Source organism: Macrotis lagotis, chromosome 6, assembly GCF_037893015.1.
Source record: "Macrotis lagotis isolate mMagLag1 chromosome 6, bilby.v1.9.chrom.fasta, whole genome shotgun sequence".
Lineage (NCBI taxonomy): Eukaryota > Metazoa > Chordata > Mammalia > Peramelemorphia > Peramelidae > Macrotis > Macrotis lagotis.
Genome location: NC_133663.1, coordinates 192,576,828 through 192,595,547, shown reverse-complemented (window position 1 = coordinate 192,595,547; position 18,720 = coordinate 192,576,828). Strand labels below are relative to the sequence as shown.

Sequence of the window (18,720 nt, the reverse complement as noted above, 5' to 3'; positions counted from 1 at the left end):
AAAGTAGCACTCTTGCCTGAGCTGGGCTTTACTTGAACTATGTATGTTCTGATGAGTTTCCTTTTTATCTGTGTACTTAATGACATGAATATCATAACTGGGCAAGAAAACTTTTAAAAGTTACTGAGTTCACATCTCTTCCCTTTGCTAAGCTAGGTGATAAGGTGATTTAGGACCTGGAGTCAGGAAGACCTGAGTTCAAATTTAACCCTAGATGCTTCTTTCTAGCATTGGAATTCTTTCTGAACAAATCATTTAACTTCTTTTTTTGCCTCAGTTTCCTCATCTGTAAAGTGGAGGTGAAGATAATAATACTACCAACCTCTCAGGGTTGAGGAGTGTCAGATGAGGTAATATTATTTATCATGGTGCCTGACAAATGAAAATGCTTATTCCCTCTCTCCTGTTACACCCTCTTTATAGTTTTATGTTTAATAGAAAAAAAATTGTTCTTTTTGATTCTGAGAGAAATATTCTTTTGAATAAAAAAGTTCTAGAAGACCCTGGTATCATTTTTCTATAATTAATTTTATTCTACTTTTCTAAAAGAGGATTATAATTCAGCCCATGGGACTTCTGTGTTCACTCTCTCTATGTAAATCATAAAATATGCAGCTATGTAATTACTGAAAATCAAATATTGTTTTATTAAAAACCATTGAAATGTTTTCTAGTTGGTCATAAATATGACAAAATGGAGATGATTTAAAATATAATTTCAAATTGAAGATTTTTTCTAACATTCTAGACTTTATATAAAAATTAGATTTTATTCTTTTAAGTAGCTTTTCATTAAGAGAAAAAATATGATTTTTTACTTTAGCGTCTTTTTTGATGAGCATCCATTCATTGTTTTTCAGGTTTACTTATTTTATCAATAATGGCAAGAAAAAATGCCTGTATTGATTGAAAAGCGGGGCAATTAAAAGATAAAAACCCTATTTCTCTTCCTGTGGGAGGGCTCTGGATTTTAATGAGAAAATATTATTTTCTTTTCTACATAAATAATAATAATAACTAGCTATACAAGCTATAAGTTTTCCAAAACTTCACATCTGTTATCTCACTTAATTTCTACACTATCTTGAGAAATAAATGCTGTTATTTTTCCCATCTTACAGATGATGATATTCAGGATCTGAAAATATAGCACCTTATTCACTGAGCTATTTACAAATTTCAGACAGCAGAGATTTGATCCTAGGGGAATCTATTGTGACATTCATTCATTGCCTTTCTATAATGTTTCTCCCTTTGACTTCATGGGAAATGACCTGTTTAAATGAAAGGAACACCTGTCGTATTTGATTCTAGTGTTTTTTTTTAAAGGATCATCTGTACAGTAGAATGTTAATGAATTAGGATCTAATCTGCTTTATATAGAGTTTCAAAGCACATGTGTATAGTACAAAACCTAGAGAACTAATTAAAGATGGGGAAACTAGCTTAGTGCAGGTTTCATCAGATCAAGTTTAGACATATACTGAGTTAGTCTATTGTCAGTGGAAACCCCCACACAAATGTCTTCCTTTTTCCAAGGAATTTGCTTAGCACTACAATTGGGATTCTTCTGTTTTGTGTTCTTTTCTTGCATTGTTTTTCTCTTATGTCGGGTTGCTTCATTCTGTGTCAGTTCGTAAGAAGTCTTCTTGAAAGTCTCTGAATTCCTTTATTTCAGTATTTCAAATAATTCAGTTCTATTATATAAGTATGTTCATAAATCCCAATTTTTTTTTACTCATTTCTCAACTGGACAGCCACTTTGTTCTCATTCTTCTACTTCAGGAGCATACTACCTCGAATATTTTGATATATATAGGAGATATTTCTTTTGGTCTTTGACTTTCTTGTGATGTATGTTATAAGGAGATGACAGTTTGTTTTCTAGAAAAATCAGGCCAAATCACCGCTTGTCTGTCTAGCATTTCTTTTTTTTTTCTGTCTTTGCCAGTTTGATAAATCCTAATAAATCTTCCATTTCCCTTTGGTAAATAGAATATCTCATCAGTTTACTATTATCTCATCAAGGTATGTTTTGCTACTATTAATTCGTCCTTTTCCTCTTTAATTAAAAAAACAATGTGAACATAATATTAAAATCTACAGAACTAGTTAAATTTCTTGGTATCACTATTTACATTTAAATTAATTCAGTAGATGGAATAACTTAAAGAGGTTTTTATTTACTCTTTAAGATTCTTTGTTCTTACCCTTGTAAGACTGAGGTAAAGGTGAATTCTGGGGGTTTTGTGGGGTTTTTTTTTTTGTTTGTTTTGTTTTTTGCATTTTGTAACTTTCATTTAACATTTCTTGAAATAAAACTCTGGAAAACCAGACTTTGATAAAACCCCATTGTGATTCAAATGGAAGCACTTGACTATGCCTTTAAACCCAAATCTCTGTGACTATCACTAACTGGCCAATAATAGATCCCTTACTAGACCTCACTTGCTCCTTGTTTATATTTTGATACTCTTGAGTAATGTGTACATACATAGCAGTTCTTTCTGTTCTGGCAAAAACTCTTAAGGTCTTCCCCTTCATATTTTTTTCTCACTATATTCTTTATGAAGGTAAACTAGGACAACTTATGCCTCAGTTGTTTTATTACTGAAGGGGTGTTGCCACAGACAACTGATATTTGAGAAAGAGTTGAACTTAAAAAGTTCAAGGTTTCATGGCATGCTGGTCCATTATCAGTCATCCTGACCTGTGTCTTTCCACTGGACTCAGATGACTGGAGAAGAGAGTGAGGCTGATGACTTTGCTGAGCTTTGCCCAGTTCTGTCTCACTTAAGTTCATGTCACTTGCAAGTCAAGACATCACATGGCTGATGTCATTGATCCTCTTCAAGAACAAAGGACGAACAACAAAGGTGTTTTAAGATTCTTTATATTTTTGTACTTATTGACCCTCATCCACATTATCGTATTTCATTATGTTACTATATCACAATTTATTTAATCATTCTATAGGTCAGTTCTTTGTAAATGAAAATGCGCTGCTATACCGCTGTACAGAAGGATGCTTCAAATGTGTGCCCTCAGTGACATGAGTACACCTCTTTCCCTAACCTTGCCAATTTTTTAATGACTTATTCTTTTTTCAATTTGATGTGACTTTCCATGCAAATATTGTTTTAATTTATTTCCTTTTAGTTTTTTGAATAATGAAGTATTTTAAAGTGATTATTAACAATTTATGTTTTCTAATTTGAAAATTGTTTCTATCCTTTGACTAGTTATCCATTATAGACTGAGAGTAATTTAAAATTTTTTAATAGCTCCTTATATATTTTCTATATCAAATTTTTAACTATTAGATTTGTCATAAAAAACATTTCCCAAAGCAAAGTTTGGAGAGCCCTGTCCTGATAAAGTTAAGAGGATATGAATTCAAGTCCTGCCTTAGATACTAGCTGTGTATGTCTGCCTCAGTTTCTTCATCTGTAAAATGGGTATTAAAATGGTATATTTTCATAATAATACAGATTATGAAAGGAGCTTTGAAAGCTTTAAAATGCTACTGTGTTGGTGCAGTAGATAGAGCACTGGCCTTGGAGTCAGAAATACCTAAGTTCAAATCTGGCCTTAGACATTTGACATTTACTAGTTGTGTGACCTTATACAAGACTCTTAACCCTGATTACCTTATGCCCCCCCCCAATACTATTACATTTTATAATTAGGCTTTAAAAATTTACATCTATCTTGTCCCTAATATTTCCATTTGTTAACTAGGAAATTCCCTCTACATTTGAGATAAATTATTACATTATCTTGAATATGTTGTTTTTTAGCTGAAATTCACTGAGGTACTTGGATATAGATATGGGTCTAAACCCCATTGCTTAGAAAATTGCCAAACTATCATTACCAACATTTTCTCTATTTAAATTTATTTTTTCCACTTCTCACTAAAAAGCTTTGTGGCCCATAGAACTCTTATACATCTAAATCCATGACCAACATAATCTTCATTATTTTCAATACTTTATCCCCTCTATCCTAAGTCTAAAATTAAATTTCTAAATTTAATCTGTGAATCCTATCTAATTTAAACTAATTTAAACATATTTTGAAACTGCTTTGAATTAAGATTTCATTTAGTTTATTGTAAAGTCTTAGTAGATGCTGAAAGTCAAGTTGTCATATTTTTGTGAGAAGATATTAAATTCATTGGATTTTGATATGAAGAGGGGTGTAGTTGGCAGCATGATACCAACTTCTGTGAAAGTGGGAGAAAAATTGTTCCAAGTCTTTGAGACAGGGGGAAAAAAAATCAATGTGGGGAGGTGACAACTTGCTGATTTATATGGGGGGGGGGCAAGGGGTTTGAAAGAAAGTTCTTAAATTCTCCTGTATATAGTCAGATTGAAGACAGAAGGCATTGCTTACTACATTTTACTAGTTTATGATTATCTATGGGGGCTGTCAAGATGGATGGAAAAATGTGTATGTCCTTATTTTGTCTGGTTTCCTGTCATGCCATATGGAAGAAAAGTGTAATAATAGAGAAGTAATTGGATTTGCAATGAACCCATGTCCAAATATGGAATTCATTATGATTCTACCTCGGTTATGCTTAGCGAACAGATGCAAAATCTTTCCTAACAGTAATCAGTTAAAATAAAGTTCCTTCAATTGCTGTTTTTATTTGTTAGCTTTCATGTCTTATGAAGTCAAGATGTTTCTAGGAAAAAAAATAGTTATGTGTGATAGTGGGAAAAATGCTTTTTTGAATGTTTTGATATTTTCTTCTCAAAAATTTTTATTCTTTAATATTAAATGAGCATAATTTTAAGTGATTTTGTCACCGGAAGTAAGGTCTGGCTTTTAAAAGATGGCTAGCTATAATAATCTGATTTAGTTCATTTCCTAAGAGGACTAAACTATAATTACATTTTCATTAATTTCCAATTTTATTCATTCTCACTTGGGGTCAAGATTAAATTATCTTCCACCTTCATGAGTCTGTCAATGTGCAAAGAATAGAGGTTGATGTGGAACAAGTACTAACTGGAGCAATAGCATCAAAGGTTCTTTGTGTGACTTGGTCAGTTCTTTGTGTATCAGTTTTTCTTCTTATAAAGTCAATATGTGCACTTCAGGTTTTTTCAAAATTTGAAACATGTTGGGAATTAAGACATGGTTGTACTTTGAAAATAGTGTGATTTTCCAAGGGTCAACCTAAGGGTCTAGTCTTTAAAAATTTCATAAATTATTTTGAATATCTCAAATTTTACTGTGATTAATAAAACTGTTTGCTGTCCAGAAGATGGTAACAAGGATCATCACAGGATTGAATATTCAATCTGGAGAAGAAAAGATTTGAGATCTGGAAATGTTGGAATGATTGCTATCTGGAAGTAATTTGAAGAACTATTATTTGGAAGATTTGTTCTTCTGGGCTTCAAAGGGCAGCACTAGGAGCAGTGTGGAGTTGCAATGGGGGAGGGGGAGCAAATTTAGAATAAAGAAAAAACTTTCCAAAACCAAAGCCATCCCAAAGTGGAATCTACAACATAGAGACATGGGAGGAGTCTCCCTTTCTAAACATCTTTAAGCAAGTGTTGTATGACCATTCAGCAAATATTCAATAAGCATTTATTGTATACAGAACATTATTCCTGGCATCAGAAGTATAAAGACAAAAGCAAATTTTTTGTCATCAAGGAATTTATACTGGGGGAAATGACATAATCCAAATCAATGGAAAATACCCATATACCTACTAACAAAATAAATACAAACTTAGCACTGGCAAATTCAGAAAACTTCACTGACTTATCAAGGGAACTAGAGTCCAAGGGGTAGAGAGGAGGAGGAAAACGTGAATTCTAGGATGTGGTCTGTTTGAGAGCCATATAGACAGAATCTAGGAAATGGATTCCAGTGTAGTATGAAAGAGATCCTTGAAGCCAGTCTCTGAAGAGCTTTAAATGCCAGACAGGTGTTTTTATTTTATAGGCTAGGCAATGAGGAGCCTTGGAATTGTAAGCAGAGGAGTCAGGTTAGTGCCTCAGGGATACCACTTTGGCAGGTCTGTAAAATGGATTGGAGAGGGAGAGATCCATGAGATGATTATTTCCATAGGGTAGGCCACAGCTAATGAGAGTCTGGACTGCAGTGATGACTATGGGGATAGAATTAAGGGGAGAATGCAGAGCCACTGTGGAGATAAAAGTGAGAACCCTTAGCAACTGATTAAATATAAGGGCGGGTCAGAGCTGAAAGGTGAAGGATTTTTCTAAAGTAATGAAATTGTGGGACAAGACTCAAAAGTATAGGTGAATCCAGAGAAGTTAAAGGTATGGGTTTTTGGTGATCCAGGGGATGCCCAGCAGATAATTAATGGTGTAAAATTAAAGCTCAGGAAAGAAAGCTATATAGAGATGTTTATATGTTTGTTTGTAAAGATAGAGATGAGAAGAAAATCCATAGGCATCAATGAGATCACCCAAGAATACAGGAATGTAGAGTATGGGTATATTCTGTTTTCTATATTCTATGTGGTATGTAATATCTACTTAATTATTTTATATATTCAGTTGTGTCTGATTTTTGGTGGATTTTTCTTGACAAATTGGAGGTGACCCTGGCCATCTCCAGTGGATTAGGGAAACAAAAGTAATGTCTGAGACCAGATTTGTACTCAGGTTTTCCTGGCTTCAAGTCCAACACTCCTTCCACTGATCCATTTAGCTGTCTACATTTTTACATACTATATAATATGTATTAGGTTCTTTATGGAATATAGATAAATCCTATTTTCTTTACATAGACATATAAAGAAGCATTCTGTGCAGAGCTTTTGGGGTGATCCTCACAATTTAGATGAAGACCAGAGAATTTAAATTTCTCGTCCAAAGGTATTAAATGGAAAAGCCATGATTCAAATACAGGTAATCTACCTAAGTGGCACAGTGGAATGAGTGCTATGTGGGGTCCCCAGTCAAATCTGGCCTCAGACTCTTCCTAGCTGTGTGACTCTGTTTGTCCCAGTTTCCTGAGGCAGTGAGTTGGAGAAGGAAATGACAAACCATTCCAGTATCTTTGTTAAAAAAAAACAAACTCAAATGGAATCAGAAAAAGTTAATGTTTATCTTTCATTATCAAAGAAGACTATGACATCAGGGAGGTTGATGCCATGACAAGCACATGAATTGACTTTGGGTGAGGAGGTGCTGTGTTAAGTCACCAGCTTTACTTTCTCCTCCAGAGCCATCTGGGCCCATTGGCCAGATATGGATCAGGATGACTGGAGATGGCCCTGGAGGAGAGGCAATCAGGGTCAAGTCACTTGCCCAAGGACACACAGCTAGTTAGTGTCAGGTGTCTGAGTCTGGATTCAAACTCCTATCCTTTCTGGCTTATGCTCTATTCACTATGCCACCCAGCTGCCCTAAGAAAGAGTTGAACAAAACTGAAAAACAAAACAAAACAAAAAACCCCTATATAATAAATAACTCCAGCTTCAGCACCTTCTTGTATTGGATGAGGGTGACCATTTGTCCTCTTTAGTATAAGAAGGTTCATTTGTTCAAATGAGAGTTGGACTGGATGACATATGCCATTCCTTCCAACTCTTGATGATTGGACTAAATAATATCTGGAAACCACTGGGGATGTTCATATCTTGGAGAAGAGAAGGTTCAAGTAATATAGTAGTTGCCATTTTGAAGAAGGAATACTTATTCTGGAATAGAAGTTCTTCACCTTTTGGGGAGGGAGCATGGCAGTCTGGTAAAACCTATAGACCACTTCGCATAATAGTAGCTTTAAATGCATAAAATAAAATACATAGGATTGTAAAAGGAACCAATTATATTGAAATATAATGTTCACTTTTTAAATATTTTTGAAGTTCTATAACCCTAGGTTAAGAAGACTTGTTCTCTGGATATTATGACAGAGGATAGTTTCAGTGTCTGAATAGAATTATAGGAAAGCAAATTTTTATATAAAGAAAATCTTTTTAATGATGGAATGACTGACTACCCAAAAGCTGGTCAAAGGCAAAACTCTTATTAGAATCCAGTTGTCCTTTTCAGACTATAATAGAATTATATTATGAGTGCTTTTCACTTAGAGGAGTTTAGATACATGCACTCTTGGTTAAAGGAAAAAAAGAAAAATAACCATTTAAATAATTTTAATGAAACTAAGCATTTTCACTCTGAAAGCATGTGCCTGAATGAACATGAGAATTCTTTAATTGACTCAGTTTATACACACCTCTTATACTTGGTGTGAAAATCTAACTGCTGATTTCCAACTCTGGAACATGCTCTTAATCACATTAATTATTCTACTCAGATTGATGGAGCTCTCATGAGGGACACCTTTCAATGGCCTTTCTTAAAAGACATCATGCTGTTTTTGATTTGACTTGCTTTGTATTCTCTTGCCTCATTATAAGGCAAAAGTAAGAACCAGATAGGTAATAAACACCCTCTAATATAAGCACACCTATGTGAAACCTATTAAGTTGTATTTTTTCCCTAATCAGTTTTTCTGCCATCCAAGTCCTTAATTTAAAAAAAAAATCATTTTCTTATTGTATGAGAAGGCTTAATTACTTCAGTTTTCTTAATCCAACTTGACTGGATGTTATGAAAAAATGTAATTTAAATTCATCATTTTCATAGAAACTCTCAGAAGCATCTGTTTTTTCTATGGAGTTTCTTCTCTTAAGGAGTCTTTTTTCTAACCCTTTTCTAAATATAACTATTTTGGGGACTTTTAAAGGGTACTTTTGAATATAAGCAGCATCCTTCTAGGCTGACTTTAGAATCTCATCCTCACCTAAGATTTATCCTGACGATAAATTTATCTCTTTACTTAAAGTAATTCTCAATATTTGTTTTTAGTAGTTGGGTTCTGAAGAAAAGGTGATAAATATGAAAACTTGATCGAAAAGACAAATCTGACAGTCTTGTAAGTAAGGTTTATCCTGAATGTGGTAGGGAGAGCTTCCTGCATTAAGAAAGAGTTTGTGCCACAAAAGGTCTATTCTCACTTTAAAATTTATTTTATTCTATTATTCTGTTCCATTTAGATCATTTCTGTTTAGAACATTTCTAACACTTTTGTTAGAGAATAGTATATTTATCCAAGAATTATATATTAATTATATCAAAAATTATTTTGTAGTCATTGAGATTATTTGAGTAGTCTACACAGTTATTTTTGATACCTATTAACAAGTTCTACATGAATAATCCACATTTTGTTCTTAATAGCTCCTTTAGAAATTGTATTGTAAGGTATAATTCTGTATAATGAATTATTTTTCTTCTTGGGAATTATGTTAAGCTTATGATGGTGCCAAGCATTTGCCAAATATGACTAGCAGTGTGTCATAAAAGCACACATACCACAAACAACATATATTATGTATCTACCAATGCCAGACAGCATGTTAGGCATTTCACAAATATTATCTCATTTGATCCTCACAACAACTCTTGGAGGTAAATGCTACTATTTCCCCCATTTGACAGTTGAGGACAGATTGGGATTATGTGATTTACCCAAGGTCACACAGCTAGTAAATTATCTGAGGCTGAATTTGTTTTAGGGGTTTTGGGATGGTTGGGGTTTGGGGCTTAAGTGACTTGCCCAAGGCCGCACAGCTAAGAAGTGTCTGAGGCCGAATTTGAACTCAGGTCCTCCTGACTCCAGGGCTGGTGCTGTATCCACTGTGCCCACCTAGCTGACCCCGAGGCTGAATGTGAAGACAGATTTTCCTGTCTTCAGATTCAATGATCTACATCACACTACCTAGTTGCCCTATTATTTTATTTAAAAAGAGTTATGTTCCATGTTCTATAAAATGGGCTTAAAGGACTATTAAATTGTGCACATTGATTATAAGGGGACACTGTATACAGCAAATGTATATAGATTCTACCAAAAATACAATTCTACTACATCATAATCATGAGATTCTTACAATGTGCATATAAGATACAATCATTTTTTCTAATGAGTATATTATTCCTTTGAATCCTTAAAATTAGAGTTTGGGAGGTTTGGGGAGTGGTGGTGAAGGGTTGGATGATTGGCCTAGCTCACATATTTTAGCAACAATAAAACAAATTTCTAGCAAAGTTGGAATCTCATAACTTTTATCTTTGCATGTATTTTTCTATAGGAATGATTCTAAGTCATTCTTATGTTTTTCATATTTTAAAGTAGTATTAACTACTCATGAATGTATGAAGAACTGGAGCCTTTTGTACCTGTTTTCCTTTTTTCCCCAACTTTTTGTGAACCTAACTTGCTTGAACATAAACAGAGTCATAGATTTGACTTAGCAATGTGGCATAAAGCAATTATATTTATGAGGATTACTTTGAGTGACAAAATAAGTGTCATCTGAAAGGAGCAGCTGGAAGGGCATTTGGGAAAAGAGGAGGGAGAGACATTCCCACTTTTTTTTTTCTTGATTGCCACGGGTTTCTATGGTATAATTGTATGTGTATTGGCTCAGGGATTTTTTTTTTTAAACCACCACCTGGCAGGGCCATTTCTCTTTCTCATATTCCTGGGTCACTCCATGCACAGCATGGGATTCGGCTTCATAAACCATGAAATAAGTGAGTAGAATGGTGAAGATGCCTAAGGTAGGCATTGTGTGTGTAGAGTGGGTGAAATTCAAAACAGGGAAGTGTGGGACTGACTCCAGTCACTTCTTTGACCATATTTCCTTTATACATTCATTAAGTTCCTTTGTAACAATGAAATTTATGTCTTATAATGAAAATAAAGTGAATGAACCATTGTTTTTCATTGAAATTTATGAAGAATGAAACTATAGAGTAAGAGGAGGTAATTAGTTTTGACTTTTAGCCAGGTGTTCATTGAAGTAGATTATTACTTCTTGTTCCTGATTGAATGGTCAAGGGTCTAAGTAGATTGTACTTGTCTTGAACCTTCTCTCACCTTTTGTTGTCTTGCTTTTTTTTTTTTAATTGCTTGCAGAGCTAATCTGGTACTTTTCTCCATTTCTAATGAAATTTTTCCTGGTATAGTCAGACAGGAATGACATATTTGGATTTGTGCCCAGACACTTCATTTGATTGGCTTTATGTATGGCATTAATTTGACAGCTGCCATAGGAAGTCCAGTATATGATTTAAAACCTTTGCATCTTGAAAGTATTCCATTTCCTCATTGATTCAGTGTCATTATTTTGCAAAGTAAGTAAAATGTTTCTGAAATGACAAAAATTGAAGTAAGAGCGATAAAATTGTTAAGACAAACCATTGTCTGGTTTCAGATCTGTTTCTTTTTTATATTTGTCTCTGGTTGTAAAGGAAGGGAAGAAACACTTCTGATGCTTCTCAAAAAATAGAAAATAAGATGAAATATGTAATCTAGTACTAAAATACAAATGAAGATAATATTTTAAATTTAGTATCCATTATATAGGAGGAGGCTTAAAAAAATGCTTTCCTGCCCCTTCCCTGCCTGATTTGGTAGATTGTGTGGGATATATTGCTTAATCCCTGCCTGTACCTGTTTTATGAAGTTAAAGTTATGACAGTGTTTTTCTCATATGCTAGTAAGGGGGGGAAGAGAAAGAAAATATTATGTTAATGCAGACTTATTTTCAGAATGCCCAAGTCCAATACTATACATAGAACCACAGCACACACCAAACAGGAAATTCAGCTAACTTTTTTTACATTGAGGAGAAATAGGTAACAATAGGAATAGTCAAGGAAGATAATGAAAACAGATCAGGTTGCCTGGGAACTTAGAAGGAATAGGTCACCCTCCCAAACCAGTCAGGTTTGGTGGGGTTTTTTTTGTTTTTGTTGTTGTTGTTGTTGTTGTTGTTTTTAAGGTTTTTGTAAGGCAAATGAGGTTAAGTGGCTTGCCCAAGGCCACACAGCTAGGTAATTATTAAGTGTCTGAGACCAGATTTGAACCCGGGTACTCTTGACTCCAGGGTTGGTGCTTTATCCACTGCGCTACCTAGCCGCCCCAAGTTTGGTGGGTTTTTATAGGGTCCAGCAGGACCAGGCATTGGGCAAGGAAGTGAGAAACTGGGATCTGGTTTTCATGGTAATAGGAATAATTGATGGCCTTGATGATATTCAGATTCCCTGACTGGAGAAAGTGCTTTGAGTCATTATTACTGGTTTTACAGAGGAGGGAATTTTTGAACTATTCTAGGACTTCATTTAGCAGATTGAGTTGGCTACCAGAGTGATTTTAAAAAAATCTTATCTTTTGGGAGAGGGATGTGTGTATATATACATACATGCATATCCATTTGTCTATCTTATCAATTCACACATATGCAACTAGGTGACATAGTTAGGAAGAACTGAGTTCAAATGCAACCTTAGTTACTAGCTGGGCAAGTCACAACCTTGTTTGCCTCAGTTTCCTCATCTTTAAAATGAGCTGGAGGAGGAAATGGCAATCCATTCTGGTATCTTTGCCAAGAAAACCCTCAGTGGAGTCATAAAGAGTCAGACATGACTGAATAACATACATATGTACAAAAATCTCTCTGTATGTGTATATTTGTATGTATATGTCTCTATTCTCAGCTTTTGCAGCTTTCAGATTGTTTTATAAATTTTTCTTTACAAAATTTTCACTTAGATGAAATGTTCCTTTTGTTTTTATTTTCCTTTTTTAGTGAATCTTTTGGCTTCTTTGTATCAAGAATACTAGAGTCTTTACAACAGATTACTTATCAAACTATATGTCATTTTTAGTTAACTGCTCTAAAAAACCAATTCCTATGTAGAATTGCTCTAAGTGAAAATATGGTGTTATTCAAAGAGTGGTGGAATTTTGAATCGGCATTGGTTCCAGTCTTAAAGCTGTTACTTATTACATGTCAGACATTAATTTAGTCACCTCATCTCTCTTGGCTTCAGTTTTCTCATCTATTATGATGAGAGGGAGTTTGGCTAGTCACCTAGAGGTGGGGAGATTTTAGTCTGTGATCTTATGAGTTAGCTCATTTTCTGTAGTGAAAGCACACAGATTAGTACTGCAGGGCAGCCTCTCAAAAGCTTTTCAATTTATCAGTAAAAATTTAAAATTCCAGAGAAAACCTTGTTTTACTGATTTTCCTGCTTCCTTCAAACTAGGCCATTTGCTCTCTCTGCTCCTGGAGAAGAGTGATCAAATTATGGGAAGAATGCTGTAGTAGAACTAACATCTCCCTGGCTTTGAATCAATCTCAAAGAACAAATCCGCTTTTTTTTGCATACTTTTTGACATTGTTAATTTATAGTAGCTTGGTTGTTGTCTATTAGTCACTCCTCATTATGCCTGCCCAGATCTTTTCAGCTAAACCACTATGAGGATGAATTTTTTGAATCTAAATCTAAGACACATTCATTTATTCCTATGAAATTTCATCTTAGTAGATTGGATCCAGATTCAAACCCGGCTCTTTCATTTATAACTTTAGCTCTCCTTTTAGTCTTCAACACAACTGAGAAACACACCATACTCTACCAGGTCAGTGGTTTTTATTTTTAATTCAGATCTGTAATTTCATCATGGAGCTCCCAGTGTGTGGAAATTCTTTCTCCTGGTGCAATTCAATGTTTCATCTTTACAGCTCGGTTAAGTAATTTACAGAGATTAAATAGCAACAAAAATTTACAGTTTATGGCACTCAGTTAAGTAATAATAATAATAATAATAATAACAACAACAACAACAACAACTTAAAACTTGGGGCATTCAGGGTTTAAGTAATACTAGCACCAACACAATTAACTTTACACTACTTAGATATGTGTCAGGGACTGTGAGAATGCTATCATTATCATATTTGACTTTCACAGTAATCCCAGAGGTATTATTATTATCCCCTTTTTACAGTTTAGGAAATTGAGGCAAATAGAGGTTAAGTGACTTGCCTGACAAAGCACAAAGCTAGCAAGTATCTGAACCTGAATTTGAACTCAAAGACTAGCTGACCCAGATCCAGCAAGCACTCTATTCACTGTGCCATATGGTGACTTGCTGAGGATCATGTGACTGGTATGTGTCAGATGTAGGACTCTAACACAGCTCTTTCTGATTCCAAGGCTACTACTCTACCTACTCTATCAATATATCTCTCAAAGTTATTGATAAGAATTTTAACAAAATTCATCTTTTGGGGGTATTCCTTTAGAAACCTCCTTTTCTTGAAGAAACTGTGCTGGTTCTTAGTTATTGCTCCTTTTTTCTGGATACATACTAACAATTTCTATATTGATAATAATAATATGCAATTATGTGCAACTAGGTGAAATAGTGGATAGAATCTGAGCCTTGAGTCAGGAAGATCTGAGTTTAAATACAGCCTCATACACTTAATGGTTGTTTAACCCTAGGCCGCAGATCATTTAACCTCTATCTACCTCATTTTATTTCTTTCTGTAAAATGGAAATAATAGTAGTAGTACCTCCCAGGGCAGGGATATAAAGGTATAGTAGACTCTAAATGTTTGCTGCTGCTTACCTACCACTACTGTTACTAATATTGCTGCTGCTACTACTGTTTCTACTACTACCACTACCAATATTTCTACTGCTACTACTACTACTACTGATGCTACTACTACTACTACTACTACTACTACTACTCTTGCTTGCTGCTGCTGCTACTACTACTGCTATTGCTACTACTACTAGGGGTAGGGCAGGAGAAATCAAGCATTTAAACTGTAGTCAGTGCCAAGTACTGGGAATGCTAATACAAAGAACTGAATAGTTATCTCTCATCAGGGAGATTACATTATATTGGGAAAGATAAACTGTGGTACTCTTTGCCCTTCCCTAATCTGCAGTTTCTCACACAATCTCCATTCAGAGATGATAGTGATCTCACAGTCATACAACTGGCCTGAAAGGCATAGAGGATATGAGATTCTACTCATTGTTTGATTACAGAAGAAAAGAATAAAATAAACCATTTGACAAACAAAGCCAAACACATTCCTAAAGTCTTTCTTTTAGCAAGGCAATATTTTACAATAAGATTATACAAAATTCCATTTTTTAAAAATAAATTCAGACAAGGGTTAATAACTGTTCAGTAAGTAATTACCAATATCTTTTGCTATTCATTCATTTCTGATTGGTATGTTTCTTGTAAAGAGACTGGAATGGTTTGCTGTTTCCATCTCCAGCCCATTTTACAGATGAGAATACTGAGGCAAAGAGAGTTAAGTGACTTGCTCACTCTATCCACTATTTCACCTAGCAGCCCATAATAGCATGCCATTATTTATATAGCAAAGTCTGTAGGTTAGATTTGAATTCAGGAAGATGATTCTTCCTGTCTCCAGGCCCTGCATTCTGATCATGGAGCCACCCATCTGACCAATTCTTTTTGATGCTTGAGTAATATGATCTTTCAGCAAAATAAAACAGCAAAAGGAAATTGAGAGCCTTAGCACACACCAAGGTTATGCTTTGAGGACATCTTGAGTTGATTCAGCTGAGCTAAGCTCCATTGTCTGAATTGCCTGTTGTGGTCTACCTGCTGAGTATCAGTGTATACCTGGACCTGTCTTGTGGTTACTTTGTCCTTGGGAAACCAAGAAATGATGTCAATATCAACATTTTTTCCCCTGAGCCATCAAGTCTCAAAGATGGCTTTAGTACCATTTTTGGAAAAACTACCCTAATTTGTGTAAGAGCAGGGGCTAGGATAGGTCCTATGTGATACATGAAACTCTGTAACTTCTGAAGAATCAAAGTTTTAGGACAACAGGGAGCAATATATTTGTTTTCTTTAAAATTAAACTTAAGAGAAACAGGCAAAATACTGTCATAACCCAGTGAACACTACTGTCTGTTCCCTGCACCACATGACAGAGTATCTTCATATTACAGCTTAAAGATTTCTCTCAGAAAATGTATTGGGGGGTAGATTGGATCCATAAGCAAGAGTGAATAGGATCCAGTGGATAACCTCCAGTATTCTTCTGGCTTCCATGAAATGTTAAAACACCTACAAGAAGACCCTCAGCTTTAATGCTGATTTCTGAGATATAAGAGGCGGTAGTTCATAGATTATTTGTGGTCTGCATTAATGGAAATGAGATTACAGATCTGTTAAAGTCTGAAGTAAGGACACACAGCCAGTGTCTGAAGTCATATTTGAACTCAGATCTTTCTTCTCAGTTCAGTAATTCCTATGTATTTTCTTAAAAATATATAATCGCTGTACAATATGTTACTTTTTCTCACTTCTTTACAATAAAGCTATGATTCTGTAAGTTTTTTTGAGTAATTAAAAAAATGTACAGAAATGAATAAAAACATGTTAGTATCAGTTTTTGCATCTCAACAAGCAGACCCAGTAAAGAATCTTTAATTTTTTTTAATGCCTATCATCTTTTATTGTTTGGGATATTTTGTATTTTAAGTAATTTCATTTTAATTTCTAATTTCATTTCTAATTCTCCATTGACAAATGAATAGCCTTATAGCAGCATAACTTCAAGGCTTGACTATAAGGACTAGAAAGAAAAGGTAGAGAGAGTTAGGTATCAGTACTATTATTTATTGACTTTTGTCTCTGGACTTTCTCTGCTTTTCCTCCTAGGTTTTTTATAATCCCTCTGATCCCTTAGCTAATAGGCCTAGGTTGAGCAAGGGCTGCGTGGCAACTCCCTGACCTCTTGACAGCCTGCTGCCCAGGATAGAGATGGAGCTGGGGACCTGAAGATATAACCAAGCAGATAACCAAGCAGGCCTCCTCTTAACAATGTAATTCTTGTTTTCTCCTCAAGAGGAATAGGAGCCAATAAAGCAACTCTGAATGCTTAACAAGAATTCTATGAGGTTTTATAAGTTTACAGGGCTCTCTCTGTCCTTTTTTTTCCTCTCTCTCCCTTTCTCTCTGTCCCCTCCTAACCCTTCTCTCTCTCTCTCTCTCTCTCTCTCTCTCTCTCTCTCTCTCTCTCTCTCATTCTTTCGCTTGCTCTCTCTCGCTCTCACTCTCTTTCTTCCTTCCCTTTCTGGAGTGGATCTGGACCCCCAAAAAGAAAATGAAGAATGAGTAGAGACCCCTAAATCATTATAATTCAATTAGTGAAAACTATGATGATGATATATTATCTAGCTTAGATAGTATGTTTGTTGTGAGGATCAAATGGTGTTTTGCTAGCTTTAAAGCACTGTTTAATTGTCAGACTTCATTGAAGTGAAACATTGTGATTTTTTTTTAAGATTGCAAAAGTACTAAGTTCATGTTAGGGTAGCTACCAAAACATAAGCAATGTTACAAAAATGACTTTTTTGTATAGCCTTGAGTTGGGATGGAAATGAATCATTTGAAGGTTAAAACCTTTTTGACAGCTCTCAGTTGGCAACTATAAGAGCCATGCATCTGTTGACAGACTGCCCAATACAGGATAAAATAAATATATAATCATACCACAAACCTGGCTAATGCAAAAGAATAGATAGAAGTAGTCATTCTTGTGGTCTTTGTTCTCATTGCAGCTAAAGTACTTACTCCAAGCCAAGAACTTTTAGAATTATTATCTCATTTGACCCTCACCAAGAATCCTTGGAGGTAGGTGCTATCGATGTTTTATAGATGAAGAAACTGAAGTAAGGACACACAGCCAGTGTCTGAAGTCATATTTGAACTTAGATCTTCCTTACTCCAGGCCCAGTACTCTATCCACAGTAAGGAAACCTGCTTTATGGATATAGTATTTTAATCTTACTTAAGGTATAGTCGATTTTTTAAAAAAAAAGTTGTATTGACAGTTTAAAAGCTTGAGCTGTTAAACTTAGGAAATATTAAGATTCACATTTTATTTTTTCATCTAACATCATTTATGTAGCATAGTTTCACTTTAACTGATGTTGCAATGCATCCTCCTATGTTCTATAGTTTTCCTGTATCTGATAATTAAATTTCTTCTATCTTTTATGTTGAAATTTTTGACAGCAAAACATGTTGCTGCAGTGTATCTTTTCTTCAAGTAGAGGTATTAACCTTTGCGTGTAATTTTTTTTCTAAATATATTGGGTTATGTTAGCACTTCTTAAGAATAGAAATGTTCACACATAGCTTGGTAGGTATGAGAATAATTTTTTTATTTGACCACTTTTTACTCTCCTCAACCATCTTCTTTTCTCTCTTCACAACATTATTAATAACAACAAAAATCCCTAAGCAAAGTATAATGCAACCCTGAGGATTGTTAAACTAGAAGTTACTTCATTAGAAACATCTTTTAGAGATTTCTTCATTTCTGTACCCTAGAAGAATATAAAACTAAGGGGAAAAAAGACAATTTTAGTGTATTGAAACAATGGTTTTAAAAAGCTCATAAATTTAATCTTTTAAATGATTTTGAATAAAATATGTTCTCCAAAAAGACCAAGTCATATAAGGCTAATTAAAAAAAATACAAATTTGGGGGGGGGATCAGTTTTATTTTGGATCTGTTTTAACTTTCATTTGGAAAAGACTTTGATTATTTTTATTCCCTCCACTTCTCTCATCTATCTCTACTGTCATCCTCCTTCTTTCCCTCTTCCCCTCCCTTTTGATCTAGTCCCACCCCCTTTTCCTTTTTTCCTCTCCCTTGTCTCTTGTCCCCCAAGTACATTGGAAACCCACTATATTGGAGTTTTTACCCTGTTATGATTTTCCAATCTGGTTGGGTTTGTATCTCCTTCAGAAATCTGGTGGCTCACCATATTGATGCCAGG

At 34.7% G+C, this 18,720-nt stretch overlaps 1 protein-coding gene across 9 annotated transcripts in view; it reads left to right on the top strand.

Annotated features, from left to right (window-relative positions):
• NCK2 (NCK adaptor protein 2) overlaps window positions 1-18,720 on the top strand; it is a 236,150-nt gene that overhangs the window by 117,853 nt on the left and 99,577 nt on the right. The window contains exon 3 of one of the 9 annotated variants that reach the window (XM_074192181.1): window positions 17,494-17,566. The exons of the other annotated variants lie outside the window; for them this stretch is intronic. The gene's annotated coding sequence lies outside the window, so the exon portion shown is untranslated. The remainder of the gene's footprint in view (window positions 1-17,493; window positions 17,567-18,720) is intronic. 9 annotated transcript variants of the gene reach the window in all.